This window comes from Pseudorca crassidens, chromosome 4 (assembly GCF_039906515.1).
Source record: "Pseudorca crassidens isolate mPseCra1 chromosome 4, mPseCra1.hap1, whole genome shotgun sequence".
NCBI lineage: Eukaryota > Metazoa > Chordata > Mammalia > Artiodactyla > Delphinidae > Pseudorca > Pseudorca crassidens.
In genome coordinates this window covers 119,957,320-119,980,433 of record NC_090299.1, presented here as the reverse complement: position 1 = coordinate 119,980,433, position 23,114 = coordinate 119,957,320, and the positions used below count along the sequence as shown (strand labels likewise).

Here is a 23,114-nt window from a genome sequence, read left to right as displayed (position 1 = left end):
ACGGATAAGTGACCTGGAAGATAAAATAGTGGAAATAACTACTGCAAGGCAGAATAAAGAAAAAAGAATGAAAAGAACTGAGGACAGTCTCAGAGACCTCTGGGACAACATTACACCCACCAACATTCGAATTGTAGGGGTTGCAGAAGACGAAGAGAAAAAGAAAGGGACTGAGAAAATATTTGAAGAGATTAGAGTTGAAAACTTCCCTAATCTGGGAAAGGAAATAGTTAATCAACTCCAGGAAGCACAGAGAGTCCCATACAGGATAAATCCAAGGAGAAACATGCCAAGACACATATTAATCAAACTATCAAAAATGAAATACAAAGAAAACATATGAAAAGCATCAAGGGAAAAATAACAAATAACACACGAGGGAATCCCAATAAGGTTAACAGCTGATCTTTGAGCAGAAACTCTGCAAACATAAGGGAGTGGCAGGACATATTAAAAGTAATGAAGGAGAAAAACCTACAACCAAGATTACTCTACCCAGCAAGGATCTCATTCAGATTTGATGGAGAAATTAAAACATTTACCGACAAGCAAAAGCTGAGAGAGTTCAGCACCACCAAACCAGATTTACAACAAATGCTAAAGGAACTTCTCTAGGCAAGAAACACAAGAGAAGGAAAAGACCTACAATAACAAACCCAAAACAATTAAGAAAATGGCAATAGGAACATACATATTGATAATTACCTTAAATGTAAATGGATTAAATGCTCCCACCAAAAGACACAGACTGGATGGATGGATACAAAAATAAGACCCGTATATATGCTGTCTACAAGAGACCCACTTCAGACCTAGGAAAACACACAGACTGAAAGTGAGGGGACGGAAAAATATATTCCATGCAAATGGAAATCAAAAGAAAGCTGGAATAGCAATTCACATATCAGAAAAAATAGACTTTAAAACAAAGACTATTACAAGAGACAAAGAAAGACATTACATAATGATCAACAGATCAATTCAAGAAGAAAATATAACAATTGTAAATATTTATGCACCCAACACAGGAGCACCTCAATACATAAGGCAAATACTAACAGCCATAAAAGGGGAAATCGACAATAATACAATCATAGTAGGGGACTTTAACACCCCACTTTCACCAATGGACAGATCATCCAAAATGAAATTAAATAAGGAAATGCAAGCTTTAAATGATAAATTAAACAAGATGGACTGAATAGATATTTATAGGACATTCCATCCAAAAACAACAGAATACACATTTTTCTCAGGTGCTCATGGAACATTCTTCAGGATAGATCATATCTTGGGTCACAAATCAAGCCTCAGTAAATTTAAGAAAATTGAAATTATATCAAATATCTTTTCCAACCGCAACACTATGAGACTAGATATCAATTACAGGAAAAGATCTGTAAAAAAATATGTAGGCTAAACAACACACTACTTAATAACCAAGAAATCACTGAAGATATCAAAGAGGAAATCAAAAAATACTTAGAAACCAATGACAATGATGACACGACGACCCAAAACCTATGGGATGCAGCAAAAGCAGTTCTAAGAGGGAAATTTATAGCAATAGAATCCTACCTTAAGAAACAGGAAACATCTCAAATAAACTACCTAACCTTGCACCTAAAGCAATTAGAGAAAGACGAATGAAAAAACCTCAAAGTTAGAAGAAGGAAAGAAATCATAAAAATCAGATGAGAAATAAATGAAAAAGAAGTGAAGGAAATGATAGCAAAGACTAATAAAACTAAAAGCTGGTTCTTTGAGAAGATAAACAAAATTGATAAACCATTAGCCAGACACATCAAGCAAAAATGGAAGAAGACTCAAATCAATAGAATTAGAAATGTGTATATGTCCATGACTCTCTCTCGCCCTGTCACAGCTCAAAACGTAGTAAGGTAGATAGCTAGTGGGAAGCAGCCGCATGGCACAGGGATATTGGCTCGGTGCTTTGTGACAGGCTGGAGGGATGGGATAGGGAGGATGGGAGGGAGGGAGATGCAAGAGGGAAGACATATGGGAACATATGTATATGTATAACTGATTCACTTTGTTATAAAGCCGAAACTAACACACCTTTGTAAAGCAATTATACGCCAATAAAGATGTTAAAAAAAAAGAATTAGAAATGAAAAAGGAGAAGTAACAACTGACACTGCAGAAATACAAAGGATCATGAGAGATTACTACAAGAGATTACTATGCCAATAAAATGGACAACCTGGAAGAAATGGACAAATTCTTAGAAATGTGCAACCTGCCGAGACTGAACCAGGAAGAAATAGAAAATATGAACAGACCAATCACAAGCACTGAAATTGAAACTGTGATTAAAAATCTTCCAACAAACAAAAGCCCAGGACCAGATGGCTTCACAGGCGAATTCTATAAACATTTAGAGAAGAGCTAACACCTATCCTTCTCAAACTCTTCCAAAATATAGCAGAGGTAGGAACACTCCCAAACTCATTCTACAAGGCCACCATCACACTGATACCAAAACCATACAAAGATGCCACAAAAAAAGTAAACTACAGGCCAATATCACTGATGAACATAGATGCAAAATTCCTCAACAAAATACTAGCAAGCAGAATCAAACAAGACATTAAAAGGATCATACATCATGATCATGTGGGGCTTATTCCAGAAATGCAAGGATTCTTCAATATATGCAAATCAATGTGATACACCATATTAACAAACTGAAGGAGAAAAACCATATGATCATCTCAATAGATGCATTGAAAGCTTTTGACGATATTCAACACCCATTTATGATAAAAACCCTGCAGAAAGTAGGCATAGAGGGAACTTTCCTCAACATAATAAAGGCCACATATGACAGACCCACAGTCAACATCATCCTCAATGGTGAAGAACTGAAACCATTTCCACTAAGATCAGGAAGAAGACAGGGTTGCCCCCTATCACCACCATTATTCAACATAGTCTTGGAAGTTTTAGCCACAGCAATCTGAGAGAAAAGGAAATAAAAGGAATCCAAATCAGAAAAGCAGAAGTAAAGCTGTCATTGTTTGCAGATGACATGATACTCTACACAGAAAATCCTAAAGATGCTACCAGAAAACTACTAGAGCTAATCAATGAATTTGGTAAAGTAGCAGGATAAAAATTAATACATAGAAATCTCTGACATTCCTGTACACTAATGATGAAAAATCTGAAAGTGAAATTAAGAAAACTCTCCCATTTACCATTGCTACAAAAAGAATAAAGTATCTAGGAATAAACCTACCTAAGGAGACAAAAGACTTGTATGCAGAAAATTATGACACTGATGAAAGAAATTAAAGATGATACAAATAGATGGAGAGATATACCATGTTCTTGGATTGGAAGAATCAACATTGTGAAAATGACTCTACTACCCAAAGCAATCTACCGATTCAATCACTGGCATTTTTCACAGGACTAGAACAAAAAATTTCACAATTTGTATGGAAACACAAAAGACCCCTAATAGCTAAAGCAATCTTTTTTTTTTAATAACAACAGCTCTTTATTACATGGATTCAAATACACAGCATACCAATCATGTTCCCTGAAATTTAACAATCACAGTCAATTAAAACCTGTTAGTGCATTCCTCAACACTAATTCTAAGGGGCTTCCTTCGAAATTCCTTTACAAAGTCTTGTACAAAGAAGAGGTTAAGCACCAGTAAGAAAGACTGTTGTTAGCAGTTTTATTTTATCCTCCTCCTCATCAACAACAACAATCATGCAGTTTTTTCCTTCTATGTGCATGGCATTGTAAAATGAGTGCTACACTCTGCTATGGTACAAAGTTTATAAATACAATATACCAATACAAAGTCGAAGCCATTAAAAACATCTTAATAACAACTACCAGAAGATAATTAAATCTGGAGTGTTGATGGAATCTATGAAGAGATTTAGAACCAACACACAAACTCAAACATTATAGTAAATGTTTTACTTGGAAAGGGGAGAAAGGGGAACTTCTTATGTGCTACTGAAGGGTTTTCTACGTTGTTCCACATTTACTTTCTTTCTGCTATTATCTTTAAATACTGCAGAGCATTGTGAGCTGCATCACTCTGCGCCACTCTGCCACAGGAGATCCCCGAGCCATGACAGACTGTGATGGGACTGGTGGACAATTCAGCGAGACATTGATACTGTCCGTTGGCACTCAGTTCTTCTATATCCAAATGTGTTATATTAAAACCTTGCTCCTTTGCAATTTCACTAAGCAGCTGGATGTAATCTGTATTTGGAATACTGAGGAGGCTTCTTTTCAGTAAGTTGATCTTTTCACAAGGATAATTCCTCAAGGAATGCCAAGTACAACCTAAAGAATGTCCTACCACATTTGTCAAAGAAATGTGGTTCTCTGGAGAGATATTACTGAATTTGGCAAGAAATTTCTCAGCAGCATTTCTCTTGGCTTGTTTCTTTGATGCCCCCTTTCCAGTTTCCATGAATGACTCTAGCCTGCAAATTGTGGTATATTCTCTCTTAGGAGCAGGTCCTCCCTCCTGGGAAAGGGTATATTCAGGAAGTCTCCAGCCATGATTAATAGCCAATTCCTGTAATGAACCAATAGGATTAAGCTGGTTCTTCGGTTGCTTGGAAGGGTCAGGCATTAAGGGATCAGGAACTGCAAACAAAATACTTGCACTGGCTTTCAAAATGTTTATGGCAGCCTCAGAAGCTCTATGTTTCGCCAGCTTCTTACTTGTACCTTCACCTGTGCAGGTTATGTCACCAACAGTTACTCTGAAGGTGAAAGTGGGCAAGTGTATTTGCACATTGGATCTTTCACATTCATACACTGGGATATTCTTGGTCTTCATGCCGTATACATGTAATACCTGAATTGGTGTTTTCCCTGGCTTAGCTGTGATCATCTTCCCCAAACTGAAGGTCCCACTGTCCTCACACTTCAGCGGCGGAGCCACGGCACGATGCCTGCTCTGAGACATAGCCAGAAGGGACGGCTTTGTGGTGGGAGGAAGAGCAGTGTGGAGTGACATCTTCATTCCACAGGTCAGTCAGTCCCTGAGAGGAACGATCTAGAGCCGACACCGCCACCTCTTCCCCTCCTCAGACTCCTCTACAGCAATCTTGAGAACGAAAAATGGAGCTGGAGGAATCAGGCTCCCTGATTTCAGACTATACTACAAAGCTACAGTAATCAAGACAGTATGGTACTGGCACAAAAACAGAAATATAGATCAATGGAACAGGATAGAAAGCCCAGAGATAAACCCATGCACATATGGTCACCTTATCTTTGATAAAGGAGGCAAGAGTATACAATGGAGAAAAGACAGCCTCTTCAATAAATGGTGCTTGGAAAACTGGACAGGTACATGTAAAAGTATGAAATTAGAACACTCCCTAACACCATACACAAAAATAAACTCAAAATGGATTAAAGACCTAAATGTAAGGCCAGAAACTATCAAACTTTTAGAAGAAAACATAGGCAGAAAACCCTATGACATAAATAACAGCAAGATCCTTTTTGACCCACCTTCTAGAGAAATGGAAATAAAACAAAAATAAACAAATGGGACCTAGTAAAACTTAAAAGCTTTTGTACAGCAAAGGAAACCATAAACAAGACCAAAAGACAACCCTCAGAATGGGAGAAAATATTTGGAAATGAAACAACTGACAAAGGATTAATCTCCAAGATTTACAAGCAGCTCATAAGCTCAATAACAAAAAAACAAACAGCCCAATCCAAAAATGGGCAGAAAACCTAAATAGACATTTCTCCAAAGAAGATATACAGATTGCCAACAAACACATGAAAGAATGCTCAACATCTTTAATCATTAGAGAATTGCAAGTCAAAACTACAATGAGATATCATCTCACACCAGTCAGAATGACCAGCATCAAAAAATCTACAAACAATAAATGCTGGAGAGGGTGTGGAGAAAAGGGAACCCTCTTGCACTGTTGGTGGGAATTTAAATTGATACAGCCACTACGGAGAACAGTATGGAGGTTCCTTAAAAAAACTAAAAATAGGACTACCATATGACCCAGCAATCCCACACTGGGCATATACCCTAAGAAAACCATAATTCAAAGAGTCATGTACCAAAATGTTCATTGCAGCTCTATTTACAATAGCCAGGACATGGAAGCAACCTAAGTGTCCATAATCGGATGAATGGATAAGGAGATGTGGCACATGTATACAATGGAATATTACTCATCCATAAAAAGAAACGAAATTGAGCTATTTGTAATGAGGTGGATAGACCTAGAGTCTGTCATACAGAGTGAAGTAAGTCAGAAAGAGAAAGACAAATACCGTATACTAACACATATATATGGAATTTAAGAAAAAAAAATGTCATGAAGAACCTAGGGATAAGACAGGAATAAAGACACAGACCTACTAGAGAATGGACTTGAGGATATGGGGAGGGGGAAGGGTAAGCTGTGACAAAACGAGAGAGAGGCATGGACATATATACACTACCAAACGTAAGGTAGATAGCTAGTGGGAAGCAGTCACATAGCACAGGGAGATCAGCTCGGTGTTTGTGACCGCCTGGAGGGGTGGGATAGGGAGGGTGGGAGGGAGGGAGATGCAAGAGGGAAGAGATATGGGAACATATGTATGTGTATAACTGATTCACTTTGTTATAAAGCAGAAACTGGCACACCATTGTAAAGCAATTATACTCCAATAAAGATGTAAAAAAAAAAAAAAAATACATCACACCATTTTTGTCTCCCAAGAAGCAGAGATGTGAACCAAAAAGTAGAAAGAATTTAAAACAGTTAATGGTTAAATGCCAGAGCCTCATTTCTGGCACTAAATGCACAATAGTCGGAATCATACTGTTATGAGTCCAGTTGTGTCCCCTCTCAAAAAATATGTGTTGGCATTCTAACTCTCAGTACCTCAGAATGTGCCTTTATTTGGATATAGGGTCTTTACAGAGTAATCAATTTAAAACAAGGTTATTAGTGTGGGCCTTAATCCCATATGACTTGCATCCTTATAAAAAGAGGAAATATGGACACTGATTTGACTGAGATGGACATAGAGAAGACCATCTGAAGACACCGGGAGAGTGCCATCTTCAAGCCAAGGGATGCCTGAGGCCACCAGAAACTGGGGGAGAGGCCTGGAGCAGATTTTCCCCCACAGCCCTCACAAGGAACCAATTCTGCTGACACCTTGATTTCAGTCTTCTAGCTAGCTTCCAGGACTGTAAGACAATACATTTCTGCTGTTTTAGCTACCCAATTTGTGGTAAATTTTTACAGCGGCTCTACTAAACTAATATATATGTTAATTTACTAACAGTTAAAAGGAAAGTAAACCTATCCTTCCTACTCAATCACAAACTAGCCTTGAAAATAGAAAGACTAGAAAGCTATGTAGGTAAAATTGAATCGTGCTAATTGTAACTTCCTTTCTCATCAGTAGTTCTCAATCAGAGGAGATATGACATCCAGGGGACATTTGCTGACATCTGGAAACATTTTTGATTGTCACAACAGGGAGAGTAGCTGCTGGCATCTGGTAGGTCTGGAGGCCAAGGGTGCTGCTAAACACCCTATAGTACACAGGATAGCCCTTCACAACAAGATCTATCTGGTCCAAAAGGTCAAAAGTAGTGGTTGACAAAATCTGTTTCTGATGATATGAGATCAGATTTTTCTTTATACATAATATATTGTTATTTTCATTCAAGAAATAGTTGAATGCCTACTCTATTTCATGTACACATTAAAGGACATTTATTAAAACATATATTTGAACAGCAAGTGCAATGTGGCACACTGTACACAAAAAGAGGTGACTCTTCTGTAAGCATCATGCCTGTCTGCTTATTGTGCTTACTGTCGCTTTGTTTATTTAACTAATGTGAGGTTCATTATTCTTTTTCAGTTTTGCAATCTGGTTAAAGTAACACATCACTCCTCAATGTTATCCTGTCTAAATCTTCACTGATAAATAGCACCTGTCTGCAGAAAGCACCTGCTCAGAAGCAGTTTTAGACTCCCTGTTACTGTTAAGCTTGTGAGAGGTCACCCAGGCTGAGAGGAAAGAAATTAACAGACAAGCTGCCTGTGTTCTGAAATGATGGAACTGAGGCCACGTATTCTCTGGTTTCTCTCCTGATGGTCTGTGCAGTCTTTCCAGTATAGTATGTCTCTCTTCCTATTCCACAGAGGGATTAAAACCCTTTTTCTCCCATTTGATATATGTCTAAATCCTTTTATTCAACTGTCAAAAAAGTAAAATACTGATTTTTTTCTTTAGAGAATGTGTTAATAGATTTAATAGATTTTTTTCCTTTGATAAGTTTGAATTCAAATCTCAAATTGAGATAGCTAGTGAAAAGACGTCTTGTAATTTTGTATAAATGCCTGATGGTCTTTTATCCACATTAACCATTGTATATTTGAACTTGATGGACAGTTTTTCTTAAAAGAAAATGAACAGCAGGTTCTAAATTACACCAAAGATCAGAATGAAATGCATTGGCAGCTTTACTTCATGCATATTAGCATTCAGTCATTGATTCACTATACCAGAGAACAGTTTCATATGGTGTTTGAGCAGGAGGAATCTGTATGAATATTTCACCTTCCTGATAAAAGAGGACCATTTTTTTCTACATAAATGTTTAAAGCCATTACCTGACTCACAATAACTCTAAATTGATAGGTTTAAATATAAAACTACACAGGTGAATGGTTTGTAAAGACAAAAGAAGTTGTGTTCATTTAAAAACATAATCAAGGAAGAAGCGTTACCTTTATTGTACACAATGAAACTGAGTGTAAACTTAAGATCTTAAAACCTTATGTCACATTTTTACTTGAGTATTATGCTATTTGAATAATGTTATTATAAGCCTTAAAGGGAGCTTAAAGAGAAGAGCTTAAAAGGAAGCTTGCAAACAACCCCCAGAGGCAGGAGGTCCACAACTTTTTACTGTATATGCTGATAATTGTTTTGCTGAAAGCTTGGAGTGCTGTAAATAAAGGAAAAGAAGAAACTTAAAACACCACCTAGAAAAAATGTTTGTATATGCTTGTTGCTTATTTACTTCTTTACTTGTCTCCTGGGAGCATGACATACTTGGATCTTCTGTCAAATACCAGTCTTGCTTCCAAAAAACAGGGTTTCCTTAGGGAAAAAAAGTAAATCCTTTCACCAGTAGAGTCAGGAATAAACTAAAGGATAATGGAGCTATGTGGAGTGTAAGCTTCAATATGAATGTTGTCAGCATAAATTAAGTGTAGTTAGTAATAGAGAAATGACAGTAGCACCAGAAAGAGTTATTTGCAGGCTTAGAACTGAGAAGTGGATGAGAAAATAAAAAGACAACAGTGTGTAGTGCAAAGCTTAGAGAAGGGAGTCTGTGGGGAAAGGAAATGTGCAGAGATTTTATTGTAGTGCAAGACACAGAGCATGACTGTAATAAAAGGGAGAGTTCTAAAGAAAAAACGTCAACCACAAATAAAGAGTACAGGACAAAGGTGTCATGAATGTATGGGGAGTCAGAGCAAAGACAGTGAAGTCTTGTTAAAGGAACTGATGTTGAATAGAAATTGAATGAACCTCAAAAGGAGTCTGAAAGAATGCTTTGACACAGAAGCAACAATAGATAAAGATGCACAGGTCACAAAAGCAACTTTGAAATATTGGCACAGCCATGGGGTTTATTCCACTAATAATAGGAGGTTAGAGACCTACTATAAATTCCCTGATGAGAAGGGATCCATGATTTAAAACTAAACTGACACTTCTATAATCTGCCTCTAAGTTATTATTATATTTATATAAAATTCTTAGTCAATTTGATTGTTGTCAAATTATCACTTTTAATTAAAGTATCATATAAAATTTCTAATCAATGTAGCATCTGAAGTAGAAGTCCTTAAGTGGACTCTGTTGATGAAAATGATGTCAGCAGGTAACCATGCTACTTCAATTAATTCTGTTTACACCCTTTCCTAATTATTAGAGATAAAAGGACAGATGGTGACATAACCAGCACCCCAGAATAGATGGTTGCCTGGCAGTATTTTTTTTCACCTGATAGTCTCCCTTCTGTGGAAGGTAATGAATTCTCAAGCACTCAGAAAGGTGGAGTTGATCTGCTTATTCCTATTTTACTCTGCCCCAGATCTCCCTCATCTAGTCTGTCTGAGACAGTCACAAATTACTCAGGGGTAGCTGACGAACTGTGTATTATTTCTGGCATGACGCTCAGAACCCTTTGGAAAAGTTCCATACTGGGTTCTATGTAGCCAGTGGAAGCATTCTTGAGCAAATATTTTATATTCCGGCAGGGCTGGTTTTACAGCAGCTATTTGTTCATTCACTTATCTCAAATTTATTGAGTTAAAACCTATGATCTGGCAGATACTGCCCACTTGGGATCTGGGTTAAATTCTAAATGCAGCTCCTCTAAGTTCCAAAAACTAAAGATTAGCATAACCTAAATCCTACTGACATTTAGAGGTAGGAGTAATCACTTCTAAATGGGAAGTCCAGGAAGGCATCATGGAAGAACCAAGTTGAAATTGGTTGGAAGTGCCTCAAAAGGCAGAGATGTGAAGTAAACTAATTCCTGCATATTACATGTAGAATGAATGTAAAAATCATAAGTGCAAGGTTTAGAAAGCAAGTGTATAAGTATGAGCCATTCAAGGTTGCCTAGAAATCTGGATACTGTGAGGAAAGCAGAAGAGATTATGCTGTCAAAGTGGGTGTGGCCTCACAAAGAGGCCACGCCTTCTCCAAGGGAGATGAATCGTTAATAGAAGGCAAGGAAGAGCCAGGAAAGATTCCTGAGCAAATTTAGTATGATAAGTTTTCAACAGTGTTTTGAATTGACTGGCAAGGACACCTGAAGATACAAAATTCAGATAGAATATTCTAACCATCCAGGTATAAATTTTATTGGAAATGAAAAGTGAACAACTAGTTTAAAAGCTGCTGATGGCAAGATCATTACTCTTTATATCCATGGTACCTAGCACATTATATTGTATAAAGACAAAATATGTTTTGCTAATAAGCAAAGATTTGGGAGGTAAATCAGGAACATACACAGAACAATGAAAACCAAAGGAAAATCAATGCCAGGTGCTATGGCATGGTTAAGAAAAACTAAGACTGGTAAATGACTGATGGATTCTACAACAGGGTAACTGGTGACAATGAAGAGAAAAATAATGGTTTAATCAGTGGGTGGCAGAAAACAAAAGGCAGAGAGTCTTAACTCCTATTTCAAGAAACTTGAAAGGGAAATTTAAAACTAGAGACTCTTTGGTAAGAGGTAAATAATGCATTTTTAAAGGACTCTGTCTTTCAAACAGGCACCTGAGAAGGATTTACTTGAGGAGATAAAACCTAGTGTTCAGGAACTATGAAATCTCCAGCAAGAGAGCAATTAACTAGATAAAATTAAATAGATAAAATCCAGTAATGAATATTTGTTAAGTACTATTATGAACTGAAAACTATGCTAAGCAATGGAGATATGAAGATGAAAATATACAGTTTCTGCCCCCACGGAATTTATAATCACAGGGAGAATCAGATAGGACTAACAGAAAATTATGATGCAATAATGACTATAATTAAGGCATGAACCAATTGTATCAAGAACATAGGGGGGGCTTCCCTGCTGGCACAGTGGTTGAGAGTCCGCCTGCTGATGCAGGGGACGCGGGTTTGTGCCCCGGTCCGGGAAGATCCCACATGCCGTGGAGCGGCTGGGCCCGTAAGCCATGGTTGCTGAGCCTGCGCGTCCGGAGCCTGTGCTCCGCAACGGGAGAGGCCACAACAGTGAGAGGCCCGCATACCGCAAAAAAAAAAAAAAAAAAAAAGGAACATAGGGGGAAGCAAAGAGTGCCTGGGAGTTATAGAACGTGCTGTGCATCCATTTTCTCTTTTTTCCATTAAATGAACTCTTATAATGCTTTTATAGAATCATCTGAGTCCACCAAGTCCACATGGTTTGAGAAGACTGACCAAGATCTCCAGCTGCAGGATAAGCATACAACCTTGATTATGCTGATTGGCCAGCCAATCAGAATAACACATCCTTCCATGACTAATTTGGGGGTGGACATGTGAACCAGTCTAAGCCAATCAAAATCCTCTATGGAATATTATTTAACCATTAAGTATCAAGACAGAGCCACTTTCTCTTTTTGAAATGCCACATGTCAAAACCAAGCAAGCCTTGGCTATAGGAGTTCTCTCTGCAGCACAAGAGAAGAGCCATCCTGATAATGAAGTCAACCAAGAGGAATAAAGACACCAAAAAGGGAAAAGAAAGATAATAAAAAAGGAAAGATTCCTAATACATTTTTAAGACCTTAAGACTTTGTCCAACATAATTAGAAGTAACCATTCAATCTCATTGTACTCATTGGTTTGACAAAAGTGTTCTAATGTATTGTTATGGACTGAATGTTTGTGTCCTTCCCAATGTTTGTGTTGAAGCCCTAACCCCAAAGTAATTGTGTTTGGAGATGGGGACTTTGGGAAATAATTAGGGTTAGGTGAAGTCACCAGGGAGGGCCCTGGTCTGATGGGATTAGTGTTCTTATGAAAAGAACACCAGAGAGCATGTTTTTTCCTTTATCTACACCTACGCTCACTGAGGAAAGGCCATGTGAGGACACAGCAGGAAGGCAACCATCTGCAACCCAAGGAAAGAGCTCTTACCATACACCAACCTTGCTGGCAGTTTGAACTTGGACTTCCAATCTTCAGAACTGTGAGAAATAAATTCCTGTTCTTTAAACCACCCAGTCTATTGTATTTTGTTATAGCAACCCTAGGTGATTAAGAAAAGTATCAAATACATGGTCACCCAGAACCTTATGTGTTATAATTATTTGATTAGCAGTATCTAATGGTGATTTTTTTGTATACCTATTGCTAGACCATGACATAGATTATCAGTGCTCTCTTTACTACTAGAAATACAGTCATTGGTGCCTTTACATCTAATAAGATTATAGAATCAATTCCAGAATTCTGAGAACCAATCTAGAACACGCATCTTTAAGATTCTATGTCTCTAAAACCACTCTCAGTATCGAGAGACAGAGAGAGAAAGAGAAAGAAAGATTTTAAGGAATTGTCATATACAGTTGTAGGAACTAGCAAGTTGGAGATCTGTATGGCAGAATGTCAGGCTAGAAATTCAGGCAAGAGTTGATGTTGCAGTCCTGGGTCTGAATTCCATAGACCAAAGGGCTATAAAATCAGGCAGGGTTTCTATGTTGCAATCTTGAGGAGAATTCCTTCTTCTAGAGACTTCAACCTTGCTCCTGAGGCCTTCAACTGAATGGATGAGGCCCATCACATTAGGGAATGTAATCTGCTTTACTTAAAGGTGGATTTAAATATTAATCACATCTAAAAAATACTTTCACAGCAACTTCTAAACTGGTGTTTGATCAAACAACTGAGCACCATAGCCTAGCTGAGGGCACACATAAAATTAACCATCACCTCTACACAAAGACTTGTACACAAATGTTCATATCAGCTTTATTCATAACAGTTCCAAACTGGAAACAACTCAAAATGTCAATCAGCAGGTAAACAGATAGGCAAATAATGGTATATCTGTTCAATGAAATAGTGCTCCCTAATAATAAGGACAAACTATTGATGCAAGCAACATGAATGACTCTCAAAATCATTATGCTTAATGAAAAGCCAAAAATAAAAAAGAATACACACTGTATGGTTCCATTTAACAATATTCCAGAAAATTCTAACTCATCTATAGTGACAGAAAAAATAGAGTTGTACTTGCCAGGGAAAGGAGGTAGAAGGAGGAATGAATTACAAAGGGAGATGAGAAAAATTTGTGGGGCGAAGTGTGATGGAAATGACATTATCTTAGTTGTAGCAATGGTTTCATGCTGTACACATGTCATATTTCATTGTGGTAGACAGTCCCTAAGATGGCTCCTACAATCCCCACTTCCTGGGATTCATGCCCTTGTAGAATCCCCTTTGCTTAAGTGTGAGCTGCATTTAGTAACTCACTTTTTTTTTTGTAATCTAGGCATAGTTGACATATAACATATTAGTTTCAGGTGTATAGTGACTCACTTTTAGTGAATAAGATGTGGTAGAAGTGATAGGTTGTCACTCCAAGATTAGGTTACAAAAAACAACAATGACTTCAGCCTCAGACATCTCTCTCTCTCAAACCTTGCTCTGAGGAGAGCAAGCTGCCCTGGAGACGTTCACATGGCAAGGGACTGATATCTCCAGACAACAACCTGCATGAATGAACTTGGAAGTGGATCTCTGAAACCTGCCAACAGTCATGGGAATGAGTTTCAAAGCAGATCCACCTTCTGGTGCACATTCAGATGACTGTAACTCTGACCAACACTTTGATTTCAGCCAGAGTACTCAGCTCAGCCATTGCCAGATTCCTGATCCACAAAAAAAAGATGAGATAAGGAATGTGTGTTGTTTTAAGCCACTACGTTTTGGGGTAATTTGTCATGAAGTAATAGATAACTCATACACTTATCAGATTGTACCTTTTAAACATATGTGCTGTTTAATGCCCATTAATTAAGCCTTCATAAAGCTGAAAAGAAAGAAAAAAGATAAAGAAAAGAAGGAAGGAAAAGGGAGAAGGAAGGGGAAAATGAGTGAGAGGGAGGGAAAGAGAGATAGATGGGAAGGAGAGAGGATGGAAGAAAGAAACTGTGAGGCCAGAACAATCATTTATGGTAAGAATAAAAAATGGAAAGGAAGAATATGATATGTTCTTGGTAAATATTTCATTGTCCCATTTATTAGAAGGGAAGGTAGAACTTTACCTAGTTGGAATATTCAAGTCCTACAAAGGAGTAATTTAGAACAAGAGTCAAGTGTAATGTCTTAGAAACAACACTAGGCAACAAAGAAAATGGCCCCTACCACTTCCTGATTCATGATACACTGGAAATAGGGACAGGAGAATGCTCTATCAAGAAGACTTCTTGGGGAAATCAAAGGTAAGCACCACTTAAGAACCTAAACAGTGTTATGCAAAGCACTGAAGTGTCAAGGAGCATGGATTCCAATGGACACAAAGGAAATGGTTTGGTGGAAGAATATCAGTAGAAAGATATATTTAGGGGAAGAATTGCACAGCAATATTTGAATTTGATTACAAGAAGGACTGTTACCTAGAGAGGCTTGAATTTGAAATAGAGACAAGAAGTGAGAGGATGAAACATCCAAACTGAACAACAGGTAAAAGCTGTTATAATTAAGGGTGTGGTAGAGGATTTAACAGTAGGAATTAAGAAAGCCACATTTTCCTCTAAAACAGAAATAGACTGTATACAAAAAAAAATGGACTTATATCCAAGACACTTTTCATCATTGAGAGGGAATTGAAGACAAGTGGGAATTCAGAAGCTGGAAACTGATAACTGAATCTTCTACATGAGTTTACTCATGTCTATTCCACGGTACAGCAGATATTTTGATTGCCCACTCAACACCTGTCCTCCCCTCCTTCCTTTCAAATAGAACAGCAATTTTATTCAGATTTCCACCCCCCAGAAAATGTATTCTTATGCCCAAAGCATAGATAAATCCTGGTTGGTCCAAGCCAACTGTAGTTATCCCATTATCTTGCCAATGGCAGGCCTAGGTATAGGTATGTAAACCAGTTTGGGATAATGAGACAGACATAAAAGGAATCTCGAGAGAAGGAGATATTTTTTACTTTTCAACTAAAACACAAGAAAGTAACATTACCTCTTCTTCTGTTCAACCTTGTTTCATCAGGATGTATTGCCTGAAGGATGTCTTAAGACCTTGAGATAGGGTAGCCTAAAACCCAACTAACTGGGGGATGGCACAATGTAAAACCAAAAACAAAAATGGATGCTTGATGACATGTTGAACCAGTGAATTAATAAAAACTGGAAACGCCTACCTCCCAACACTTGGTTATTGAGTTTGTTTATTTGTCTTTTGATTTGCAGCTAAATACAGCTTAATTAATTTACACGGGATACTAACTGCATAGTATAGTTAAAGTGTGACATGAAAAAGAGTCCCATCACAGGCTACCATAACAAAATACCACATACTGGGTGGTTTAATAACAGAAATTTATTTTCTCAGAGTTATGGAGACTAGAAGTCCAAGAGTAAGATGTTGGCAGGACTGCTTTCTTTTGAGGCCTCTCTCCTTGGCTTGGAGATGCCGTCTTCTTCCAGTGTGTCCACATAGTCTTCCTTCTGTGTGCACACATGTCTGTGCCCAAGTTTCCTCTTCTTATCAGGACATCGGTCATATTGGATTAGAACCCACCCTTTTGATGACATTTTACCTTATTTGCCTCGTTAAAGGCCCCATTTCCAAATACAGTCACATTCTGAGATACTGGGGTTAGGACTTCACATACACATCTTCAGGGGACACAATTTAGCCCATAATACTTAGTAATTGGCACTGTGTTAAGCACTGGCAATGGAAGTTTAAATAGGAATTGTCCCAGAAACCTTCAAGATGACAGAGGAGTAAGACATGGTGATCACCTTCCTCCCCACAAATACATCAGAAATACATCTACATGTGGAACAACTCATACAGAACACCTACTGAATGCTGGAAGAAGACCTCAGACTGCCTAAAAGGCAAGAAACTCCCCACATACCCGGGTAGGGCAAAAGATAAAAGAACAAACAGAGACAAAAGAATAGGGTTGGGACCTGCCACTCTGGGAGGGAGCTGTGAAGGAGGAAAAGTTTCCACACACTAGGAAGCCCCTTCACTGGTGGAGACTGGAGGTGGCAGGGGGAAAGCTTCAAAGCCACAGAGAAGAGTGCAGCAATAGGGGTGCAGAGGGCAAAGAGGAGAGATTCCCACACAGAGGACTGGTGCCAGCCAGCACTCACCAGCCTGAGAGGCTTGTCTGTTCACCTGCTGGGGTGGGAGGGGGCTGGGGGCTGGGAGCTGAGGCTCTGGCTTCGGAGTTTAGATCCCAGGGATAGGACTGGTGTTGGCTGCGTGAACACAGCCTGAAGGGGGCTAGTGCACCACAGTTAGCCATGAGGGAATCCGGGAAAATGTCTGGAACTGCCTAAGAGGCAAGAGACCATTGTTTCAGGGTGCACAAAGAGAGGGGATTCAGAGCACCGCCTAAACAAGCTCCAGAGACGGGCACGAGCCACAGCTATCAGCAAGGACACCAGAGATGGGCATGAAACGCTAAGGCTGCTGCTTCATCCACCAAGAATCCTGTGTGCAAGCGCAGGTTACTATCCACACCTCCCCTCTGGGGAGCCTGTGCAGCCTGCCACTGCCAGGGTCCCGGGATCCAGGGAAAACTACCCCAGGAGAACACACGGTGCACCTCAGGCTATTGCAACATCACCCTGGCCTCAGCCACTGCAGGCTCGCCCCGCATTCCATAACCCTCCCTCCACCAAGCCTGAGTGAGCCAGAGCCCCCAATGAGCTGCTACCTTAACCCCGTCCTGTCTGAGCGAAGAACAGCGCCCTCAGGCAACCTGCACAGAGGCGGGGCCAAATCCAAAGCTGAACACCAGGAGCTGTGCAAACAAAGAAGAGAAAGGGAAATCTCTCCCAGCAGCCTAAGGAGCAGTGGGTTAAATCTCCACAATCAACTTGATGTACCCTGCATCTCTGGAATCCATAAATACACAACGAATCATCCAAAAATTGAAGCAGTGGACTTTGGGAGCAAATGTAGACTTTGGGTTTGCTTTTTGCATCTAATTTGTTTCTGATATTATGTTTATCTTAGTTTAGTATTTACAGTTTATTATCATTGGTAGATCTGTTTATTGATTTGGTTGTTCTCTTCCATTTTTTTATATGTATATATATATATATATATATATAATTTTTCTTTTTCTCTTTCTGTGAGTGTCTATGTGTATGCTTCTTTGTGTGATTTTTGTCTGTATAGCTTTGCTTTTACCATTTGTCCTAGAGTTCTGTCTGTCTGTTTTTTTGTGTGTTTTTTTGTATAGTTTTTATCACTTGTTATCATTGGTGGATTGATTTTTTGGTTTGGTTGCTCTCTTCTTTCTTTCTTTCTTTTTTTATTTACTTTTTAAATTTTATTTTTAATTTTTTTTTATTTTACTAACATTTATTTTACTTTATTTTTCTTTCTTTCTTTCTTTTTTTATTCCTTTTCTTCTGAGCCATGTGGCTGACAGGGTCTTGGGGTACTGGCTGTGTGTCAGGGCTATGCCTCTGAGGGAGGAGAGCTGAGTTGAGGAAATTGGTCCACCCGAGACCTCCTGGCTTGACATAATATCAAATGATGAAAGCTCTCCCAGAGATCTCCATCTCAACACTAAGACCTGGCTCCATTCAACTACCAGCAAGCTACAATGCTGGACACTCTATGCCAAACAACTGGCAAGAGAGGAACACAACCCCAAGAATCAGCAGAAAGGCTGCCTATAATCACAATAATATCACAGACACCCCAAAACACACCACCAGACCTGGTCCTGCCCACCAGAAAGACAGGATCCAGCCTCATTCACCAGAACACAAGCATCAGTCCCCTCCACCAGGAAGCCTACACAACCTACTGAACCAATCTTAGCCACTGAAGGCAGACACAAAAAACAATGAGAACTACGAACCTGCAGACTGTGAAAAAGGGACCCCAAACACAGTAAGTTAAGCAAAATGAGAGGAGAGAGAAACACACAGCAGATGAAGGAGCAAGGTAAAAACCCACCAGACCAAGCAAATGAAGAGGAAATAGGCAGTCTACCTGAAAAAGAATTCAGAGTAATGATAGTAAAGATGATCCAAAATATTGGAAATAGAATGGAGAAAATACAAGAAATGTTTAACAAGGACCTAGAAGAACTAAAGAGCAAACAAAAAATGATGAACAACACAATAAATGAAATTTAAAATTATCTAGAAAAAACCAATAGCAGAATAACTGAGGCAGAAGAATGGATAAGTGACCTGGAAGATAAAATAGAAGAAATAACTACCACAGAGGAGAATAAAGAAAAAAGAATGAAAAGAATTGAGGACAGTCTCAGAGAGCTCAGGGACAACATTAAACACACCAACATTCAAATTATAGGGGTTCCAGAAGAAGAAGAGAAAAAGAAAGTGACTGAGAACATATTTGAAGAGATTATAGTTGAAAACTTCCCTAATATGGGAAAGGAAATATTTAATCTACTTCAGGAAGCACAGAGAGTTCCATACAGGATAAATCCAAGGAGAAACATGCCAAGACACATATTAACCAAACTATCAAAAACTAAATACAAGGAAAAAATATTAAAAGCAGCAAGGTAAAAACAACAAATAACATACAAGGAAATGCCTTAAGGTTAACAGCTGATCTTTCAGCAGAAACTCTGCAAGCCAGAAGGGAGTGGCAGGACATATTTAAAGTGATGAAAGGGGAAAACCTACAACCAGGATTACACTACCCAGCAAGGATCTCATTAAAATTCAACGGAGAATTTAAAACCTTTACAGACAAGCAAAAGCTAAGAGAATTCAGCACCACCAAACCAGCTTCACAACAAATACTTAAGGAACTTCTCTAGGCAGGAAGCACAAGAGAAGGAAAAGACCTACAATAACAAACCCAAAACAATTAAGAAAATGGTTAAGAGGAACATACATCTCAATAAATACCTTAAATGTTAATGGATTAAATGCCCCAACCAAAAGACATAGACTGGTTGAATGGATACAAGAACAAGACCCATATATATGCTGTCTACAGGAGACCCACTTCAGACCTAGGGACACATACAGACTGAAAGTAAGGGGATGGAAAAATATATTCCATGCAAATGGAAATCAAAAGAAATCTGGAGTAGGAATTCTCATATGAGAAATAACAGACATAAATATTTATGCACCCAACATAGGAACACAGCAATACATAGGCAAATGCTGACAACCATAAAAGGGGAAATCGATAGCAACACAATCATAGTAGGGGACTTTAACACCCCACTATCACCGATGGACAGATCATCCAAAATGGAAATAAATAAGGAAACCCAAGCTTTAAATGACACATTAAAGAAGATGGACTTAATTGATATTTATAGGACATTCCATCCAAAAATAGCAGATTACACTTTCTTCTCAAGTGCTCATAGAACATTCTCAAGGAGAGATCATATCTTGGGTAACAAATCAAGCCTTGGTAAATTTTTAAAAATTGAAATTGTATCAAGTATCTTTTCTAACCAAAACGCTATGAGACTAGATATCAGTTACTGGAAAAAATCTGTAAAAATTACAAACACACATAGGCTAAACAATATGCGACTAAATAACCAAGAGATCACTGAAGAACTCAAAGAGGAAATCAAAAAATACGTAGAAACAAATTACAATGAAAACATGAAGACAGAAAACCTATGGGATGCAGCAAAAGCAGTTTTAAGAGGGAATTTTATAACAATACAATTCTACCCCAAGAAACAAGAAACATCTCAAATAAAAAATCTAACCTTACACCTAAAGCATTTAGAGAAAGAACAAAAAAAAACCCAAAATTACCAAAAGGAAAGAAATCATAAAGATCAGATCAGAAATAAATGAAAAAGAAATGAAGGAAACAATAGAAAAGATCAATAAAACTAAAAGTTGGTTCTTTGAGAAGATAAAAAAAATTGATTAGCCAAACTCATCAAGAAAAAAGGGAGAGGACTCAAATAAATAGACTTAGAAATGAAAAAGGAGAAGTATCAAGTGACACTACAGAAATACAAAGGATCATGAGAGATTACTACAAGAAACTATATGCCAATAATATGGACAATCTGTAAAAAATGGACAAATTATTAGAAAAGCACAACCTTCCAAGACTGAATGATGAAGAAATAGAAAATATAAACAGACCAATCACAAGCACAGAAATTGAAACTGTCATTAAAACTCTTCCAAAAACCAAAAGCCCAGGACCAGATGGCTTCACAGGCAAATTTTGCCAAACATTTAGAGAACAGATAAAACCTATCCTTCTCAAACTCTTCCAATATACAGCAGAGAGAGGAACACTCCCAAACTCATTCTACAAGGTCACCATCACCCTGATACCAAAACCAGACAAAGATGTCACAAAGAAAGAAAGCTACAGGCCAATATCACTGATGAACATAGATGAAAAAATCCTCTGCAAAATACTAGCAAACAGAATCCAACAGCACATTAAAAGGATCTTACACCATGATCAGGTGTTTATCCCAGGAATGCAAGGATTCTTCAATATCTGCAAATCAATCCATGTGATAAACCATATTAACACATTGAAGGATAAAAACCATATGATCATCTCAATACATGCAGAAAAATCTTTTGACAAAATTCAACACCCATTTATGATAAAAAAACTCTCCAGAAAGTAGGCATAGAGGGAACTTACCTCAACATAATAAAGGCCATATATGACAAACTCACAGCCAACATCATTCTCAATGGTGAAAAACTGAAACCATTTCCACTAAGATCAGGAACAAGACAAGGTTGTCCACTGTCACCACTATTATTCAACATAGCTTTGGAAATTGTAGCCACAGCAATCAGAGAAGAAAAGGAAATAAAAAGAATCCAAATCGGGAAAGAAGTAAAGCTGGCACTGTTTGCAGATGACATACTATACATAGATAATATACATAGAGAATCCTAAAGATGCTACCAGAGAACTAGTAGAGCTAACCAAAGAATCTGGTAAAGTATCAGGATACAAAATTAATGCACAGAAATCTCTGGCATTCCTATACTCTAATGATGAAAAATCTGCAAGGGAAATTAGGGAAACACTCCCATTTACCATTGCAACAAAAAGAATAAAATACCTAGGAATAAACCTACCTAAGGAGCAAAAGACCTCTATGTAGAAAACTATTACACTGATGAAAGAAATTAAAGATGATACAAACAGAAGGAGAGATATACCATGTTCTTGGATTGGAAGAATCAACATTGTGAAAATGAATATACTACCCAAAGGAATCTGAAGATTCATTGCAACCCCTCTCAAACTACCAATGGCATTTTTCACTGAACAAGAACAAAAAAATTCATAGTTTGTATGGAAACACAGAAGACCCCGAATAGTCAAAGCAATCTTGAGAAAGAAAAACAGAGCTGGAGGAATCAGGCTCCCTAACTTCAGACTATACTACAAAGCTACAGTAATCAAGAAGGTATGATACAGGCACAAAAACAGAAATATAGATCAATGGAACAGGATAGAAAGCCCAGAAATAATCCCACACACATATGGTCACCTTATCTTTGATAAAGGAGGCAAGAGTATACAACAGAGAAAAGACAGCCTCTTCATTATGTGTTACTGATATAACTGGACAGCTACATGTAAAAGAATGAAATTAGAACACTCCCTAACAACATACACAAAAATAAACTCAAAATGGATTAAAGCCCTAAATATAAGGCCAGACACTCTAAAACTCTTAGAGGAAAACATAGACAGAACACTCTATGACATAAATTACAGCAAGATCCTTTTTAACCCACCTCCTAGAGCAATGGAAATAAAAACAAAGATAAACAAATAGGACCTAATGGAACTTAAAAGCTTTTGCACAGCAAAGGAAAACAAAAACAGGAAGAAAAAACAACCCTCAGAATGGGAGAAAATATTTTCAAATGAAGCAACTGACAAAGGATTAATCTCCAAAATTTACAAGCATCCCATGCAGCTCAATATCAGAAAAACAAACAACCCAATTCAAAAACGGGCAGAAGACCTAAATAGACATTTCTCCAAAGAAGATATAAAGATTGTCAACAAACATATGAAAGGATGCTCAACATCACTAATCATAAGAGAAATGCAAATCAAAACTACAATGAGATATCATCTCACACCAGTCAGAATGGCCATCATCAAAAAATCTAGAAACAATAAATGCTGGAAAGGGTGTGGAGAAAAGGGAACACTCTTGCACTGCTGGTGGGAATGTGAATTGGTTCAGCCACTATGGAGAACAGTATGGAGGTTCCTTAAAAAACTACAAATAGAACTACCATATGACCCAGCAAACCCACTACTTTGCATAT

At 38.0% G+C, this 23,114-nt stretch overlaps 1 long non-coding RNA gene and 1 pseudogene across 1 annotated transcript in view; both read right to left on the bottom strand.

The window, feature by feature from the left end:
- The window catches only part of LOC137223242 (uncharacterized), a 189,744-nt gene that overhangs the window by 63,589 nt on the left and 103,041 nt on the right, over positions 1 to 23,114 (bottom strand). The gene's annotated exons all lie outside the window — the stretch shown is intronic.
- Positions 3,519 to 5,006, bottom strand: LOC137223241 (interferon-inducible double-stranded RNA-dependent protein kinase activator A pseudogene; annotated as a pseudogene).